This window comes from Otolemur garnettii, unplaced genomic scaffold (assembly GCF_000181295.1).
Source record: "Otolemur garnettii isolate 467f Iridium unplaced genomic scaffold, OtoGar3 scaffold00046, whole genome shotgun sequence".
Lineage (NCBI taxonomy): Eukaryota > Metazoa > Chordata > Mammalia > Primates > Galagidae > Otolemur > Otolemur garnettii.
Genome location: NW_003852441.1, coordinates 2,327,092 through 2,345,726, shown reverse-complemented (window position 1 = coordinate 2,345,726; position 18,635 = coordinate 2,327,092). Strand labels below are relative to the sequence as shown.

General features: G+C 43.7%; 1 protein-coding gene across 2 annotated transcripts in view; it reads right to left on the bottom strand.

The window, feature by feature from the left end:
- Positions 1-18,635, bottom strand: part of SPECC1 (sperm antigen with calponin homology and coiled-coil domains 1) — a 258,533-nt gene that overhangs the window by 189,331 nt on the left and 50,567 nt on the right. The gene's annotated exons all lie outside the window — the stretch shown is intronic.

The window sequence follows — 18,635 nt, the reverse complement described above, 5'->3', positions numbered from 1 at the left end:
AGATTTTGTCAGTACAAAAAATAAAAAAGATAGTCAGGCATTGTTGCACGTGCCTGTAGTCCCAGCTACTTGGGAGGCTGAGGCAGGAGGATTGCTTGAGCCCAGGTATTTAAGGTTGCTGTGAGCTATGATGATGCCACTGAACTCCAGCCCAGGCAACAAAGCAAGACCCCAACTCAAAAAATAAAAGCACCAAACCCCCAAATTATCATTGAGCCAGGCACGGGGGTACCTGCCAATAGTCCCTGCTAACGGGGAGTCTGAGGCAGGAGGGTTGCATGAGTCTAGCCTAAGCAACACCTGTCTCTATAAAAAACTGTTTGCCTTCAAGAGTTTGAAGTTCCCATATCCATGAAGGAGAAGCCTGCGGTGAGCGCCTCCATCTGTGTTTTGTATGTCCCATGTTTCCTGAGGTAATACAAGTTTAGGGGCACAGAGGGGCTCATGCTAACAGAGATAAATGGTATTTTTCTGCCTCTAGTCATTTACTACGATAACTTGAACTTCATCCACACTGCAAAGTTCCCCTACTTATTTCTGGGAGTCTGAAGAGTATGTCATCTTTTCTCAAAGCAAGAACTCTCAGTGGACATACACCAGACACCTGTGTTCTTTATGTTATTCCTTCTACAGAGCCCCCTGGGAAGCTCAAAGCAGGACTGGGCCCCCACCCTCCAATCCAGTCACAATGGGCTCTCCACTGCTTCTCCCCGCCCTCAGGAGCACAGGCCAGGCCTGTGTTCCCTCAGGGCTGCGGGTGCACACAGCTTCATGTCCCTGCTGCCCACCTTCCTCTCAAGGACACCATGTCTGGCTTGGATTCCCACTGTACCTAAAACTTCCTTCCAACTTGGAACCTCCACCCACATCGCCATTCCATGGTATCACTGCTGGGAGAAGTATTCAGAAAGATACTCATCATAGTTTAACATTGGTTGCTTCTAACAGGTGACACTTTGGACAATGCTTTGACTTTCTTCTGTGTACCTTCTCTTCTTTTCTTTCTTCTTTTTTTTTTTTTTTAAAGAGACAGAGTCTCACTTTATCGCCCTTGGTAGAGTGATGTGGCATCACAGCCGGCAGCAACCTCCAACTCCTGGGCTTAGGTGATTCTTTTGACTCAGCTTCCTGAGTAGCTGGAACTACAGGTGCCCGCCACAATGCCTGGCTATTTTTTGTTGCAGTTTGGCTGGGCCTGGGTTTGAACCTGCCACTCTCGGTATATGGGGCCGGTGCCCTATCCACTGAGGCACAGGCACTGCCCATCTGTATTGTCTTTTCTATTATTCCCTTTTTAAACATTTTTTTGAACTGTGGTAAAATATCCCTAAAACTCATCATCTTAACCATTTTTAAGTATGTAGTCCAGTGGCATGAGTACATCTACACAATGGTGCTCCCATCCGCCCGCAAAAATTTCATCTCACCAAACTGAAACTCTGAACCCATTAAACAATATGTCCCTATTTTCCCCTCCTCCCCACCACTGGCAAGCAGCATTCTACTTTCTGTCTCTGTAGATCTGTCTACTCCAGGGACATCGCAGCAGGGGACCACTGTCTGTCTCTGTAGATCTGTCTACTCCAGGGACATCGTGGCAGTGGACCACACAGTGTTTGTCCTTCTGCAACTGGTTCATTTCACTCAGCATAAATGATGTCTTCAAGCTTCATGCATGTTACCACATGTGTCGGAATTTCCATCTTTTTAAGGCTGTGAAACATTCCATTATAGGCAATTAGCACATTTTGTTTATTCTTCTGCTTACAGCATTCTGGAATGCTTTCTTTCACTTTTTAGTGATTATAAACAATGCTGCCAACAACAAGGGTGTTTTTGAGTCCTTACTTTTTTTTTGAGACAGAGTCTCACTAAGTCACTCTTGGTAGACATCATAGCTCACAGCAACCTCAAACTCTTTAGCTCAAGTGATTCTCTTGCCTCAACCTCCTAATTATCTCGGACTATCGGCACCTGCCACAACGCCCAGCTAGTTTTAGAGACAGGGTCTCAATTTGGCTCAGGCTGTTCTGGGACCTGTGAGCTCTGGCAAACCACCCACCTCAGCCTCCCAGAGTACTGGGATTACAGGTGTGAGCCATGGTGCCTGGCCTCTGACTTCCAATTCTTTTGGATATATACCCATAAGAGGAATTGCTGGATCATATTATGCTTTTCTAGACATTACTTTGTTTTATACTCTTTAAGCTATGAACCATGAATCATTTTAATAAAAACAGTGTCATTTTCTTTATCAAAAATAAAAATTATTTATTACCTAAAATAACAGGTAAGTGTACTGAGTGTAACAGAAGAAAAGATCGTCCATGCCTCAGAGGAGCTTGGATTCCTTTATTCAGTAAATAATGTTCAGCATCACATATTATATGTGATACTGTTCAAGTTTTCCATATTCTTTTTTTTTGTAGAGACAGAGTCTCACTTTGTCACCCTCAGTAGAGTGCCATGGCGTCACAGCTCACAGCAACCTCCAACTCCTGGGCTTAGGCGATTCTCTTACCCTAGCCTCCCAAGTACCTGGGACTACAGGCACCCACCACAACGCCTGGCTATTTTTTTGTTGCAGTTTGGCCAGGGCCGAGTTTGAACCTACCACCCTCGGTATATGGGGCTTGTGCCCTACCCACTGAGCCATAGGCGCCGCCCCAAGGTTTCCATATTCTAAAGGAGGAAAAGAAAAGCTCCACTTGGCTTAGCACCCGTAACACAATGGTTACAACGCCAGCCACATACACCAAAGCTGGTGGGTTCAAACCCAGCCTAGGCCAGCTAAACAATAATGACAACTGCAAGAAAAAATAGCCAGGCTTTGTGGTGGGCGCCTGTAGTCCAGCTACTTGGCAGGCTGATGCAAGACAAGCACTTAAGCCCAAGAGTTTGAGGTTGCCGTGAGCTGTGTCACCATGGCACTCTACCCAGGGCGACACAGTGAGATTCTGTCTATAAATAAATAAATAAATAAATAAAAGTTCCACTTTCTTAATAAGCCAAAGGTCAACATCTTGCTGAACAGAGTAGGTTCACACAACAAAAGAAAACCAAGAGAAACCTGAAGGTGGAGAGAAAGGGCAAAACAGAAGGTCACAAAGCTAAGTAACCCAATCAGAAGAGGTGTTCATTATGCAAACAGCACAGTGAGTCTAGAAAACACCCCCAGTCTGAAGAGGTGGCCGGAGAGTGAACGGAGGAGCTGGAAGGATAATAAACAGAGCAGTGGCGCCTGAAGCTGGTGCTATAAACGATTAACTCATAATCGGCACCAGGGATATTTCTGGGGTGACGGGAATGTTTTAAAACTCATTTGTGGCAATGGGTGTAACTCTGCCAATTTACTAAAATTCATTGTATTGCACACTGCACATGGGTGAATTTTATGGTATGTAAATTATTCTTCAATAAAGCTGTTTTTTAGAAAGTCAAGAGAGATAAGCGATGAGACTGCAAGACTTGATGTATTATTTCTGAACTAAACAGAGCCCAGTCCTCACTCTGAATCAATTAGCGAGACTGAAGCCTGGGCGAGTCTGGCCAGCTAGAAAGTCATAGGCTTTGAGGAAGAGGAGACAGAGAGGAGGCAACACCCACCCTCAGGAGGTGCTCGCTCACTGAGCCGCTGCTGGCAGGCCCAGCACCAGCTCAATTCTGAGCAACTGAGAATCCTGAGGCTGGAAGGAATAGCAGTATTGGCAGGATGTGGTGAGCAACTCCACAGAAATTCACCTGCAGTGCTATGGGAGATTCTTTAAAGAGGAAAAGCTGTTGTGAAGAGTTCATGAGAGGCTCTTTGAAGGAGGTGTCACCCACCACCTGACCCTGACCGGGTCAATGGCTTTTCCCTCAGTGTCTGCAGGGGCAGGAGGGGCAAGGGCAGTCGGGAGGCAAGTGCCTGGCATGGGCACACATCCTGGACAGCCAGGCTGTCCTGTCACCCCTGTGTCTTTGTTCACCAGAGTGAACAAAAGCTTGACTGTGAAAGGTCACGGTCAAGGCACCAGCAGGGAAGGAGGTAAGGCCGCTGTGGACCACTCTGAGTCAAGGCCAAGAGACAGCCGTTGGTTCCTTATCTAGTGATCAGTACTGGAAATTTTTTTCTTTTTTTTGAGACAGAGTCTCACTATGTCACTCTCAGTAGAGTGCTGTGGTATCACAGTTCACAGCAACCTCAAACTCTTGGGCTTAAGTGATTCTATTGCCTCAGTCTCCTGAGTTACTGGGACTATAGGCGCTGACCACAACACCTGGCTATTTTCTTTCTTTCTTTTTCTTTGCAGTTGTCACTGTTTAGCTGGCCCAGGTCAGGTTCAAACCCGCCAGTCTCAGTGTATGTGGCCGGCACCCTTCCCACTGAGCTACGGGTGCTGTCAGTACTGGAAGGTTTTTGGGCTGAGAAGGGGTCTGATGTAACTGTGGTTGAGGAAGATTATTGTATCAATAACGAGGTATTCTCTTATACATCTACTTAACATCATACAGATAACCAATTCACCAAAATAGCCAACGTGTCTCTTGTTTATACATGTAAGACATGCTAATAGACACCGTCAGGAAGATGAATCCTGTGGGCTCATAGGCTCCTCTCTAGGACACCTGTGTATTTGGCCCCCCATCATTTGGGTTGTCTGTGTACTAAACATCAGGTATGTTTGTTCCCAAAAATGTTTAAGCAAGTTGCACTTGTGATTTTATTTATATAACTTATTACATAAATCAATGAAATAGGAGTGCAATAGAGAGCGACATGCTGTTTTCAAAAGTCACACTGAATGATTTAAAAAGACTCAGTGAAGGTAACTGAGTCACTAAAAATGGCTAAAGCAAATATAAAAGATTGGGAGAACATCTGCAAACATGTGAAAGGATTCTGCATGCAGTCTTATTCTCAAGTATCTATGCCCTTGCTCATGCTTACAAAAACTAAAACTAGAAATTAAGAAGATGTATTACAAGTATGGAAAGACGTTTAAAAAACCTCAATAGGACTACTGGAGGCCTGGCACAGTAGCCTATGTCTGAATTCCTAGCACTTTGGGAGGCTGAGGCAAGAGGATAGCTCAAGGTCAGGCACTCAAGACCAGTCTGAGTAAGAGTGAGACTCTCATCTCTACTAACAAGATAAAAGTTCATCAGGCATCATGGCAGATGCCCACAGTCCCAGCTACTCAGGAGGTTAAGGTAGGAGGATCACCTAAGCTCAGGAGTCTGAGGTTGCAGGGAGCTAAAATGATGCCACTGCACTCTAGCCAGGGTGACAGAGGGAGACTCTGCCTCAAAAAAAAAAAAAAAGGTAGATAAATAAATAAATAACTTTAAGAAAATGTCTTGGCTTGGCCCTATAACTAAAGATCAATGAACAAATGCACAATTAGATATTTTAGGTGAAAATATAATGTTTGAAGTATGTATGTCTCTTTTAAAATGTTTCTGTCATTTAACCAACTTTTTCAATTAATTGGCCCAAACTCATCCTAATCATAACAAGATAAGACAGAAAGCATTAACCACCCACAGCAACTCAAGTCAGGAAGTTACTGTGCTGTAGGTAACAGATGCCTGTTAGGTGGGGTCAGGGGAACCTCAAGGAAATACAAAGGTGGGCACAGAAGCAGCTGCTAAGGACACTGCATGTGGGGGAAAGAAGTTAATACAGACAACACGAGGGTTTATCTGGGGGACTGAGAAATGCCCCTTCCCTTAGGATAAATCCAGCCCCTTCCCTTAGGATAAATCCAGGTGCCAACGTGGCAGTGGTGATGATGAGCTGAGTTTAGACATGCTGAGAACGCGTGTGGGGGGGGCACTGCCGAGGACGCACGTGAGGGGGGCACTGCCAAGGACGCGCGTGGGGGGGCCACTGCCGAGGACACGCATGGAGGGGGGCACTGCCAAGGACGTGCGTGGGGGGAGGCAGTGCTGAGGACACACATGGAGGGGGGCACTGCCGAGGATGCGTGCGTGGGGGGGCACTGCCGAGGATGCGCGTGAGGGCAAGCAGTGAGGAGGATGCTGTGAGGCCAGGCACTTCTGTTGTTAATTACTGCATCCGTACCACCCAAATAGATGCCAGAAACCCAGTGAACTCTAAATTTTTTTTTTGAGACAGAGCCTCAAGCTGTCCCCCTGGGTAGAGTGCTGTGGCATCACCGCTCACAGCAACCTCCAACTCCTGGGCTCAAGCGAGTCTCCTGCCTTAGCCTCCCAAGTAGCTGGGACCACAGGCACCGGCCACAACTGCCCGGCTATTTTTTGGTTGCAGGCGTCCTTGTTGTTTGGTGCCTGGGCTGGATTCCAACCTGCCACCTTAGGTGTATGTGGCTGGCGCCCTAGCCACTTGAGCCACAGGTGTGGAGCCTGAACTCTGAACATGCGTGCTGAACACCATGAGGCTTCCAGTGCACCGTGGAGGAGTGTATCTGGAGTGCAAGGGGCAAGCTGGCACCAGAGATACAAGTTTGGGGACATCAGGTACCTTGTTTATTTTACAAACTTAAAGTCTTGAATAGTATCTCCCACATGGGAAGATACAGGAAAAGGTACCTAAGAAGAGGTCTTTGACCTTCATAGCAACTCCTAGAGCTGTTCAGGGTTGGAAAGGACTTTAATGAAGATGCTGTGACCCCATGAGCCTACACTCTCTTCACTTGTTCAGTCCAGAGTGAACACCTCTCCTGCGATATCATGGAATTGTTTCATTTTCTGGGATAAAATGTTTACCTCTGGATTTCTGTGGCCAATTAAGTTGAACACATGGCTGTAATTTTATTGCTTCCAACCAAAAATGTTAAGTTTAACTTTGACCCCAAAGGAACTGGTTAGTAAAAGTGATGGTAACTTGGCAAGAAAAAACATGTCATCTTAAGAAAGCGAAGCTTCAGGGATATTTATAACATCTTTATTCATAATTGCCAAACATGGAAACAACCAAGATATACCCTTCAGTGGGTGCATGGATAAACTGTGGCATAGCCAGACCACAGAGTGTTATTCAGCCCTAAAAAAAATTAGCTACCAAGCCCCAGGAAGATATGGGGAAACCAAAATGCATGTTCCCAAGTGAAAGAAGCCAACCTGAAAAGCCCACGTACTACGTGATTCCAAGTACACGACATCCTGGAGAAGACAAAGACGCACTGTTAAACCCTTAGGACCTACAACCCTAAGAGTGAACCCTACTGTAAACTACAGGCTTTCTGGGTGGTGGTGCCATATCACTGAAGGTTCAGCAACTGCAGTGAACACCCAAGTCTGCTGGGTGATGCTGACGGGGTGGGGGGTGTGGGGCATGCTGTGCACGGGGCGGGGAAGACATAGGGAAATCTGCACCTTCCTGTCAATGTTGCTGAGGACCTAAAATTACTCTAAAATAATAAAGACTGTAAAAGAAATTTTTTTTTTTTTTTGTAGAGACCGAGTCTGATTTTATCACCTTGGTAAAGTGCCGTGGCATCACAGCTCACAGCAACCTCCAACTCCTGGGCTTAGGTGATTCTTTTGCCTCAGCCTCCTGAGTAGCTGGGACTACAGGCACCCGCCACAATGCCCAGCTGTAAAAGAAATTTTTTTAAGCAAAGAAAAAAAAGCAAAGTATAAAGAGTCTGGGCAAGATGCCCCAGAATCTAAGACAGGTGGATATTTTTTATTTTGTTTTTGTTTTAATCAAAACAAATCAAAACTTTAATTCCTAAGTAGGAAATTCCGCTAAAGAACATGGTTTGAGGGAAAAGTCACAGTTAATTAGAAATGTCTGCATTTCGGGTTTCTCATCATGGATGTTCCACATGTCACGTTATTTAAGGGTCACAATGTTGTGTGATGAGTACGACTGAATCCATCTTATAGATGAGGAAACTAGCTCAAAGGGGCTAGCAGCCTGTCCAGAGCCACATAGGACACTTCCATGAGGAAGTTGTAAAATTCTCAAAATTGTGATTTTGACTCCAAGTGCATAACCGATTCTGACGGAAGAAGAAAAGGGGGAAGTTCTTACAGAGACCACTATTATGGCACATGCTGCTCCTGATGTGCTCAGGCAAACAGGAGCACAGCCCAGTGTCTGAGCTCAGGAGTTCAAGACCGTCCTGAGCAAAAGTGAGACCCTGTCTCTAAAAACAGCTAAGTGTTGGGATAGGCGCCTGCAGTCCCAGCTACTCGGGAGGCTGAGGCAAGAGAATCACTTGAGCCCAAGAGTTTGAGGTTGCTGTGAGCTATGACACCATAGCACTCTACCAAGGGCCAGAGAGTGAGACAGAATCAGACTTCTTTTTTTTCAAAGAGAAAAAAAAAAAGAAAGAAGGAAAAATAGGAAAACTGAGGCAGGTGGATCGCCTGAGCTCAGGAGTTTGAGACCAGCTGAGCAAGAGCGAGACCCTGTTTCTACTAAAAATAGGAAAACTAGGGCTGGGCACAGTGGTTCATGACTGAAATTCTAGTACTCTGGGAGGCTGAGGCAAGTGGATAACCTGAGCTCATGGGTGTGAGACCTCCGTTTCTAAAAATAGCCAGGTGTTGTGGTGGTGCCTGTAGTTCTAGATACCTGAGAGGCTGAGATAAGACAATCACTTGAGCCCGGGAATTTGAGGTTGCTGTGAGCTATGATGCCACAGCACTCTATTGAGGGTGACATAGTAAGACTCTGTCTCAAAAAAAAGTTAATTAATAAAAATAGAAAAACTAGCTGGGCATTGTGGCAGGTGTATGCAATTCCAGCTACTTGGGAGGCTGAAACTGGAGGATCACTTGAGGCCAGGAATTTTGAGGCTGCTGTGAGCTAGGCTGAGGCCATGGCACTCTAGCCTGGGTGACAGAGTGAGACTCTGTCTCAAAAACAAACAACTGAAAAATAGGGCACATGGCCACTGATAAATAGGCAGCTGGCAGAAACCCTACAAAAGAGCTGGGCTCGCTGACAGCGGCGCAGGCACAGCCACGGGATGTCTTGCAGCTGTGTTTGTGTTTCAGTCTTCTTTCGGGCATATGTGCCCCAAATGGTCTTTGCACATTTGCACAGTGTAGATCAAACCTTAGTGAGATGAAACTACAACCCAAGAAAACCATCTAATGAGTTTAAATTTCCCAAACAGAGATAACTTGTGAACAAGCCCACAAATTGCTACTAGTAACCACTGAGAAATCATGAAACAAGTGCTGGGGTCGTGCTCCAAAAGGAGAAGGCTCGTTATGACTGATACAGGATGATCCCCAAACACACTAGAGGGAAGGCAGAAGTGCAGGGCACAGAGAGGGCAGAGCACAGGTCTGGGCTTCCACACTCACTGGACAGCCCTGGCTGGAGGCCAGGCTGCCCAACACCAATGGCCTTGCCGGCTGGGCAAAGGAGCACAGGTGAGACTGTACTTTTTTTTTTCCAATGTGGTAATAAGAGACCTTTTCCTATTACCACCTCTGATTCATATTGAACAATTCCAAAATACCCTTTTCAGATTAACTGGAATTTGAATCATGAATTACATATGGCTGTCACACTGCCCTAATCTGTTTGTTGAATTGCTAAAAAATAATTTGGGGGGTCAGTGAAAGTCAATATAGATCAACATGCATAAAATTCATTAAATACTCAATGGAGAAGCAAGAGACTGCACATTATGAACCATGCAAAACTATATTACCTGCTTTAAAAAATGATTAAAATGATTTAAAATGATTAAAATGATTAAAATTTAGAAACTGTTTATTTGATCAAAGATGCCAGTTTGATAGGACAGATTTTTAAAGGAATGATTTTGAGGAGACAGTAACTGTCAAGAGCGGGGATGGGTTAACAGAAAACACTGAGAGGGAGGGAACTGTGCTGTAGGACCCTTTCCAGTTACATCCAAAACCCACAGACCTAGCTGCTCCCAGCAGGAGAGGCAGTGGTGCTGGGTTAATCCGAGTAGCCTCTCACAGCCAGGCCTGCACCCTCTCTCATGCACGATTCTTCTCAGGCCCCACTGACCTTCTTGTTTTCTGTCCTCCCAACTTGGTTCCTAGCAGAATGCCCTGCAGGTAGATGATTAGCTATATGCTTGTTTCATTTACTGTGAATCTTCTAGCTTAAGGTTCTGAAACTAACACCTACAGCATAAAATCACCACAACTGGGCTGTCATTTGGGATTAATCAAGTAAGGATAAATATCCACACGCCTGTAATCCCAGTACTCTGAGAGGCCCAGGAGGGTAGATTGCCTGAGCTCATGGGTTTGAGACCAGCCTAAGCAAGAGCAAGACCTCATCTCTAAAAATAGCCAGGCTTTGTGGCAGGAGCCTGTAGTCCTAGCTACTTGGGAAGCTGAGGCAAGATGGTCACTTGAGCCTGAGAGTCTGAGGTTGCTATGAGCTATGATGCCACAGCATTCTATCAAGGGCAACAAAGTGACACTCTGTCTCAAAAAAATAAATAAATAAGATAAATATTGGGCAGAACCTATGTCTCAGTGACCAGGGCACTGGCCCCATACACCCAGGGTGGCAGGTTTGAACCCAGCCCCGGCCAAACTGCAACAAAAAAATAGCCAGGCATTGTGGCAGGTGCCTGTAGTCCCAGCTACTTGGGAGGCTGAGGCAGGAGAATTGCCTAAGCCCAAGAACTAGAGGTTGCTGTAAGCTGTGATGCCACAGCACTCTACTGAGGGTGATAAAATGAGACTCTGTCTCTAAAAAAAAAAAAAGATAAATATTCCATCCAAATAGTATTAAGAAAATCTCAGCAAGACTCCATCACTGATGGGAGGAAAGGGAGGTATCAACAGTACAAACTTCTATTCTGTCCATCTATACTGTAATTTGCTCAGGAAAAGCACTTCCCACAGTACTAAATTAATTTTTCAAGGAGAAATCAATATGCACACAAAGACAATGCAATGGCATACCAGTACTAAGCATAAACTTTCAGGAAGAGAGAACACAACACTGAGATTCCACTGTGTGTCAGCAGCCAGGAAAAGCAGCATAAGGGATCTGATCATGTTTTCCATTGAAGGACTTGAACATTTCAGAAGGTCATGGCCAAGTTCAAGGGCTGGAACTTTAATATTCCATGAATTCAGTGGAAAGACCTCCAGCTTCCCTCCTATCCAACATGATGATTATGCAGAACCAGAAAAGCAGATCTTTCTTCTGGAATGTAAAACTAGGTCTATGGTGGGACCTCACAATTCTTTCTCTTTTCTTCTGTTCCTGGGATGAAGCCTGGGACCCTGGCCAGGTCACCCCCAGAGAAAGCTCTGACCATCCCTCTTTTGATCATTCAATACTTCAACATTTCTAGACAATGAGAAGTACAGTTCTCATCAAAGAAGGTAAGAGATCCTGCTTGTCAATAATGCAAACAACTAGAAGAACCACATGTAATTAATTCACTTTATAATAAACCTTATTAAGAAAGCTCCTGGGTCCGTCTTCCCTCCCCTTCTTTTCCCAGAGTGAGGGAACAGCATAGCCAAGGACAGGGCTGGTGAAAGGAGGTTATGGAGCTGAGCAGAGGCTGAAGGGTGGAGTGTGGGGGATGGGTGGAGGGGGCAGGTGGGAGAAGGGTTTGAGTGATTGGCTAAATGAGCAAATAAGTAAATGAATTGAGGGTGAGGAAAGCTATGTTCCTCACTACCACAGATAATGTTACAAACACAGATGAGCAAGGCTAGAAAGGATCCTGAGATGTTGAACTGAAATTGGAGGTGTAGCTTTATTATATACTTTTTATATTTTATTTATATTATATAAACATAATTTCATATTCTATAATGGCTACATATCTATATGGGTATAACATATGCCATGTGGCATATATTACACACACATAATGTGTATACAGTGAGACTTGTAACCCTAACCATCGACTGTTAGGAATAATACCATCTGGGCTTCAAGGAAATACTTCACATCTCTTTTCCCTGTCCTTGAAATAAAGGGCACTGGTTGGAATACTGGGGAGTCTGTGGGTTGTACTGCTGTCCACAGTGGGGAGGAAGCTCAGGCTGGATTTGATAAGAAATCACACAAATGATCTCAGATGTTAAATTGGCCAGAGCTGCCAAGTGTCCATTTTCCATTTTCTTTCTTTCCTTCCTACCCCAACAGGTGGTTCTGGAATATTCACAAATCCCTGCAGTATTTGCAATGGTAGCCATAGAATATTTGCAATATCAAACAATTCCTATATCCTCAAATTTGTATATATGCAAATCTACGTATGAGTCCAGTGTAGTTTTAGGAAAGAAAGCCTTATGAAAGCAAAGCCTGGGCCAGGTACAGTGGCTCGTGCCCATAACCCCAGCACTCTGGGAGGCCGAGGTGAGTGGGTTTCTTGAGCTCAGGAGTTCAAGAACAGCTTGAGCAAGAGTGAGACCCCATCTCTACTAAATAGAAAAACTAGACAGGCGTGGTGGTAAGCACCTGTAGTCTCAGCCACTCAGGAAGCTGAGGCAAGAGGATTGCTTGAGTGAAGAGTTGGAGGTTGCTGGGAGCTAGGATGATGCCATGGCACTCTTCCAAGGGTGACAGAATAAGACTGGAGAGAGAGAGAGAGAGAAAGAAAGAAGAAGGAAGGAAGGGAGGGAGGGAGGGAAAAGCCTGAAACACTAGGGAAGGTATTCCACACACTAAGGCAGATAGATTTTTTTTTTTTAATTGCCATAATTTCCATTAAGGAACATATAGTTCAAGGGAGGAAAAAATCACATTTTATATAAAGTCTACAATTCAGTTCTGCTATACATATTGATATGTCATCTTACTTAATTCTTACAACTCTATAAGTAAGATTAGCTTCGTTTTACAGATAAGGAAATAATAAAGATAAGAGCAGAAATGAATGAAATTGCAAACAGAAAAATAGAGAAAAATTAATAAAATAAATAACTGGCTCTTAAAGAGACAAATAAAATTGATATACTTCTAGCAATGCTGACAAAGAAAATACAGAGTTACATCTGGGTGCAGGGGCTCCACCTGTAATCCCAGCACTTGAGAGGCTGAGGCGGGTGGATTGCCTAAGCTCATGAGTTCCAGACCATCCTGAGCAACAGCGAAATCCCATCTCTAAAAATAGCCATGTGTTGTGGAGGGCACCTGTAGTCCCAGCTACTTGGGAGGCTGAGGCAAGAGAGTCGCTGGAGCCCAAGACTTTGAGGTTCCTATGAGCTAAGATGCCATGGCACCCTACCAAGGGTGACCAAGTGAGACTTCGTCTCAAAAAAAAAAAAAAGAAAGAAAGAAAGAAAGCAAGAAAGGAAAAGAGAAGAAAAGAAAATACAGAATTTACAAACATCAAGAATGAAATTGGAGATATAATCACAGACTCAAAAAGATAAAAAGAAATACTATGAATAACTACACACATAAAAGTTAACAATTTAGAAGAAACGGACCAATTGCTTAAAAAATACTATTCACTCAACATGAAATATGTAATTAGGGCAATTTGATTTTGTGACTTAAAAAATTTGTCCCCCTCCACCAAAAGAAAAAAGATCTCCCTGGCCGGGTGCAGTGGCTCACACCTGTAATCCCAGCACTCTGGGAGGCAAAAGCCAGTGGATTGATTGAGCTCAGGAATTCAAGACCAGCCTGAGCCAGAGCAGTCTTGAAGAGATCCCATCTCTGAAACTGGGCTATGTGGTGGGCACCTGTAGTTCCAGCTACTCAGGAGGCTGAGGCAGGAGAATCACTTGAGCCCAAGGGTTTGAGGTTGTTGTGAGCTGTGATGCCACAGCACTCTACTAAGGGTGACAAAGTGAGACTCTGTCTCAAAAAAAAAAAGAAAAGATCTCCCAAGCACTGAAAGTTTCACTGGAGAATGCTACCAAATACTTAACGAAGAATTAATACAACTCTACATAACTTCTTCTTGAAAAAAAAGATGAGTTGAGAATACTTCTCAATTTACCTTATGAAGTGGATTATCCCGATACCAAAACCAGACAAAGACAGTACGAAGAATGAAAACTACAGACCCTCATGAATACAGATGAAAAAATCCTTGACAGAATATTAGCAATACAGTTCAGTAATTCTTCAGTAAAAAGAATTGCATACTAGGCAGCACTTGTGGTTCAGTGTGTAGGGCGCCGGCCCCGTATACCAAGGGTGGCAGGTTCAAACTCAACCCCGGCCAAACTGCAACAAAAAAATAGCTGGGCATTATGGCAGGCGCCTGTAGTCCCAGGTACTTGGGAGGCTGAGGCAGGAGAATCACTTGGGCCCAGGAGTTGGAGGTTGCTGTGAGCTGTGACACCACAGCACTCTACCTAGGGTGATAGAGTGAGACTCTATCTCTACAAAAAGGAAAAAAATAATTATGTACCATGAGCAAGTAGGATTTAGGGAGTATAAGACAGGTTCAAGATCTGAAAACATCAATGTAACTTACCATACAACCAGGCTAAGACAATAAAAATCACACTTTCATCAATGCAGAAAAAACATGAGGTGAATTCAACACCAATTCATGATAAAGACTTGAATAGAGGGAAATTTCTCAGAAAAATATCAGAACTGAAATAGGGTAGAAATTCTATTTATTTAACATTCTTTTTTTTTTTAAGATAGAATCTCACTTTGTTGCCCTTGGTAGAGTGCTATGGCATCATAGCTCACAGCAACCTCAAACTCTTGGGCTCAAGTGATTCTCTTGCCTCAGCTTCCCTAGTAGCTAGGACTACAGGCGCCCGCCACGACACCTGGCTGTTTTGTTTTGTTTTGTTTAGCAGGCCCAGGCCAGGTTTGAACCCCACCAGTCCCAGAGAATGTGGCCAGTGCCCTAACCACTGAGCATGGGCGCCCTTATTTAACATTCTTGAAATAATAAAATCACAGAAATGGAAAACAAATTATGGTTTATTTGTTTATGCCAAGGGTTGCGAGAGGGTTGGGGAGAAGAAAGCAGATGTGGTTAGAAAGGGGTAATAAAAGGAATCCTTGTGGTAATGGAATTCTCTATGAGCTTACTGTGACAATGTTAATACTCTGGCTGTGATATTATGCTATCATCACATAAGCTCTCACCGTTGGGGGAAACTGGCGAAAGGATATAGGGAATTTATCTGTATTATCTTACAACGGCATATAAGTCTATAGTTATTGCAAAAAAACCCATATGAAATACATTTAATTAAAAAACATGAAATAGGCTTGGCGCCTATAGCTCAGCAGCTAGGGCGCTGGCCACATACACCTGGGATGGGGGGTTCAAACCCAGCCTGGGCCTGCCAAACATCGATGACAACTACAACAAAAAAATAGCCGGGCATTGTGGTGGGTGCCTGTAGTCCCAGCCACTTGGGAGGCTGAGGCAAGAGAATCACTTGAGCCCAAGAGTTTGAGGTTGCTGTGAGCTATGACGGGACAGCACTCTACTGAAGGTGACATGGGGAGATACTGTCTCAAAAAAAAAAAAAATGAAATAGATTTCAACCCTTATATTAACTTTAATTTACATTTTGAAAAATATTATTTAAAATTTTATTTGATACTATTACATTTGTTTTAATCTTTGAGAATTAAAAATTACAAAGTGATAGTAAGAAGAAAATACTGGCTGGGTATGGTGGCTCACAACTTGCAATCCCAGAACTTTGGGAGGCTGAGGTGGCAGGGCCAGTTGCATTCAAGATCAGCCTGGGCAACATAGCAAGACCCTGTCTCTAAAAAATTTCTTTTAAATTAGCCAGGCATGGTGGCGTGTACCTGTAGTCTCAGATACTCAGAAGGCTGAGGTAAGAAGATGGACTGAGCCCAGTTTGAGGCTGCAATCAGCTATGATTACACCATTATACTCCAGCCTGGGCAACAGAGCAAGACAAGATCCTGTCTCAAAAACTAAACAAACAAACGAAAAATAAATATTAAAGTAGAACTCAGGGGGAAAAAACTGAGAGGAAAGAAAAAAAATTTTTGTGTGTTTTTAGTATTTGTAATTATGTTTTATTTATTAGTAATTTGCCCATTACTAATAAATAAACATGAGAAAGACAATTATTTTCATCAAATCCACAACCCAACAGGGTCATCTGAAATCCCTAAAACTTGATATCCTTTACTAGATATTTAACTACTGATCAGGACATTTCAAATACACACTGAGCCTCCCTCTGTGTTCTGACCCCAGGCCTTGCAAATGGGAGCAGTCTGCCTGTGTCCTCCTTCCCACTGTTCTCTTGTAAGGTACGGCTGCGACAGCAACGATGAAAGGGACTACACTGTTTACATTAGCTACTCCCAGAAACTAACTCTGTTTTACATAGAAACACAAAACAGTCTTACCCAGCATTAGTGAATCTTCTAAGAAGGCAACTAACATGTAAATCAAAGGAAGAGAGAGTACCTTGCTTTATTCAAAAGTTTACCTGAGTTGTCAGCATTTTAGAAAGTCACTGGTGTCAACACTGCACCATGGTATTTGAATTCTCAACATCACCCCTCTGAGTCAGTCTCATTTGGAGGGTCCGGACCAATAGTGATCTCCACTCATGTACAAGTATCTACCTGTCTGCTAAGGAGGTAGTGCAAACATTTCACATTGAGATGTTACTTTACTACAAAATTGTCTTTTATTTCTACTCTACATCATAGTTAATAGGGCATTATACTGATTTTTTCCAGTACGATGAATTACATTTTAGGATATTAATGGCACGTTACAAATTAGTCACTCTAAAGGGGGCAGTACACTCTGCCACAGCACCCTCAGAACACGCGCCCAGCTCCTTTCTCCTTGACTGTTCTCACCCAAGGCCAACCACAGGAAATAACCATGGGCAATTAACAACAACAAAATCCAAGGCCGGCTAATAACAAGGCCACCTTCAGGCAGGAGCCAAAGCGGAATATTGTACCTTATGCTTTAGTGCCCTTCCCTCCCACTCTCACCTTGGCTGATGCAAAAGAAAAAAGTCCTCTTCCCTTCAACTGAGCATCAAGGGGAGGCCCTGTCATATACACATGCTAACAGAATCCCTTTCAATTTTCAGTTCTGGACAAACACAACCTTCCCTCTGTAAAGACGGATGATCATAGAAAAACCACCAAATCTATATGGTAAGTTTTGGAAGTTCACAAGGATTCTAGGTAAATATTCAGCCACAAAACAAGGCTACTCGGAGAAATGGGAGCTGGCAGAGAGTCTCTAATTTGCATTCTCATTGAAATGCAATACGATTTTATAGTTATGAAGGTAGAGCAAGAAGAAATAATTTGAAATCAGAGGAGTTAGAATAAGGTTAAAAACACAACGGTTGAAGTAAAGAAATATACAAAGCGAAGCATATGAGATGATAAACTTTAAAAAATCAGAGGATGAATGAAATGATCAGAAGAATCAAAGAAAACACGTTACGGGGAAGACACGCCTAGAGAACAAATCTTCACACAGTTTAATTTCCTGAAGGAGACTCCAGGGTAAAAAGAGAAGCAATAAGCACAGTAATAACAAAATCGCTAGAAGGAATTTAATAAAAGCCATCACCCATCCGGAGTAACAATCTAAGTAGAATGGGAAGAGAGGACTTAGCCTGCAAAACAGTATCTCAAGACCAAACTCTGCATCGTATTTAATGACAAATCACCAAAGCACCCACAGTAAAGTGAGAGCAAGTCCAGGATGTTACTAGTATGTAACACAACTGGGGTCACAAACACAAAACAGCAGGAAACAGAAAATAAAAGGAAGGAACGCAGGAGACAAACGGCATTGTTACCTGCAGCTGATATTAACTGTCCACTTGGAAAACATAAGAGGATCAACTAAAAACCATGAGTGCTAAGAGAAAGTAAGTAGCTACTAACTAAACTTACTCATTTAAAAATTATCTACATAAGTCCATCGTGGTGGCTCACACCTGCAACTCTAGCACTCTGGGAGGCCAAGGTAGGTAGGTTGCTTGAGCTCAGGAGTTTGGAAAGCAGCCCGGCAAGATCCAGATCCCATCCCCACTAAAAATAGAAAAACAGCCAGGCATTGTGGTGGGAGCCTGTAGTCCTAGCTACTTGGGAGGCTGAATGAGAAGATCATATGAGCCTAGAAGTATGAAGTTGCTGTGAACTATGATACCACAGCACTCTACCCAGAGAAGCAGAGCAAGACTCTGTCTCAAAAATAAATAAATAGCTGGGCATGGTGGCTCACACCTGTAATCCCAGCACTTGGGAGGCCAAGGCCAGTGGATTGCCTGAGCTCACAGGTTTGAGACCAGCCTGAGCCAGAGCAAGACCTCGTCTCTAAAAATAGCCGGACATTGTAGCAAGCACCTGTAGTCCCAACTACTTGGGAGGCTGAGGCAAAAGAATCACTTAAGCCCAGGAGTTTGAGGTTGCTGTGAGCTGTGACACCATACTCTACCAAGGGTGACAAAGTGAGACTCTGTCTTAAAATAAATAAATTGAGCTTCTGACAGTGTGTCATTTCTGGCAGTCCAAAGGCCAGTGGTGCAAGGGGGCAGCATGATGGGTTACAGACAACACAGGATGGATAAAAATAAGCATCTCCATCTAAATGGGTTACAGACATCATAGGATGGATAAAAAAAAAAAAAACAAGGTTCAAGATAAGAATCTGCATGCTAAAGGAAGAATTCAGCTTTCAAATTAGACCAAAAGTATTTTCAATATTTTAAATAGCACATTT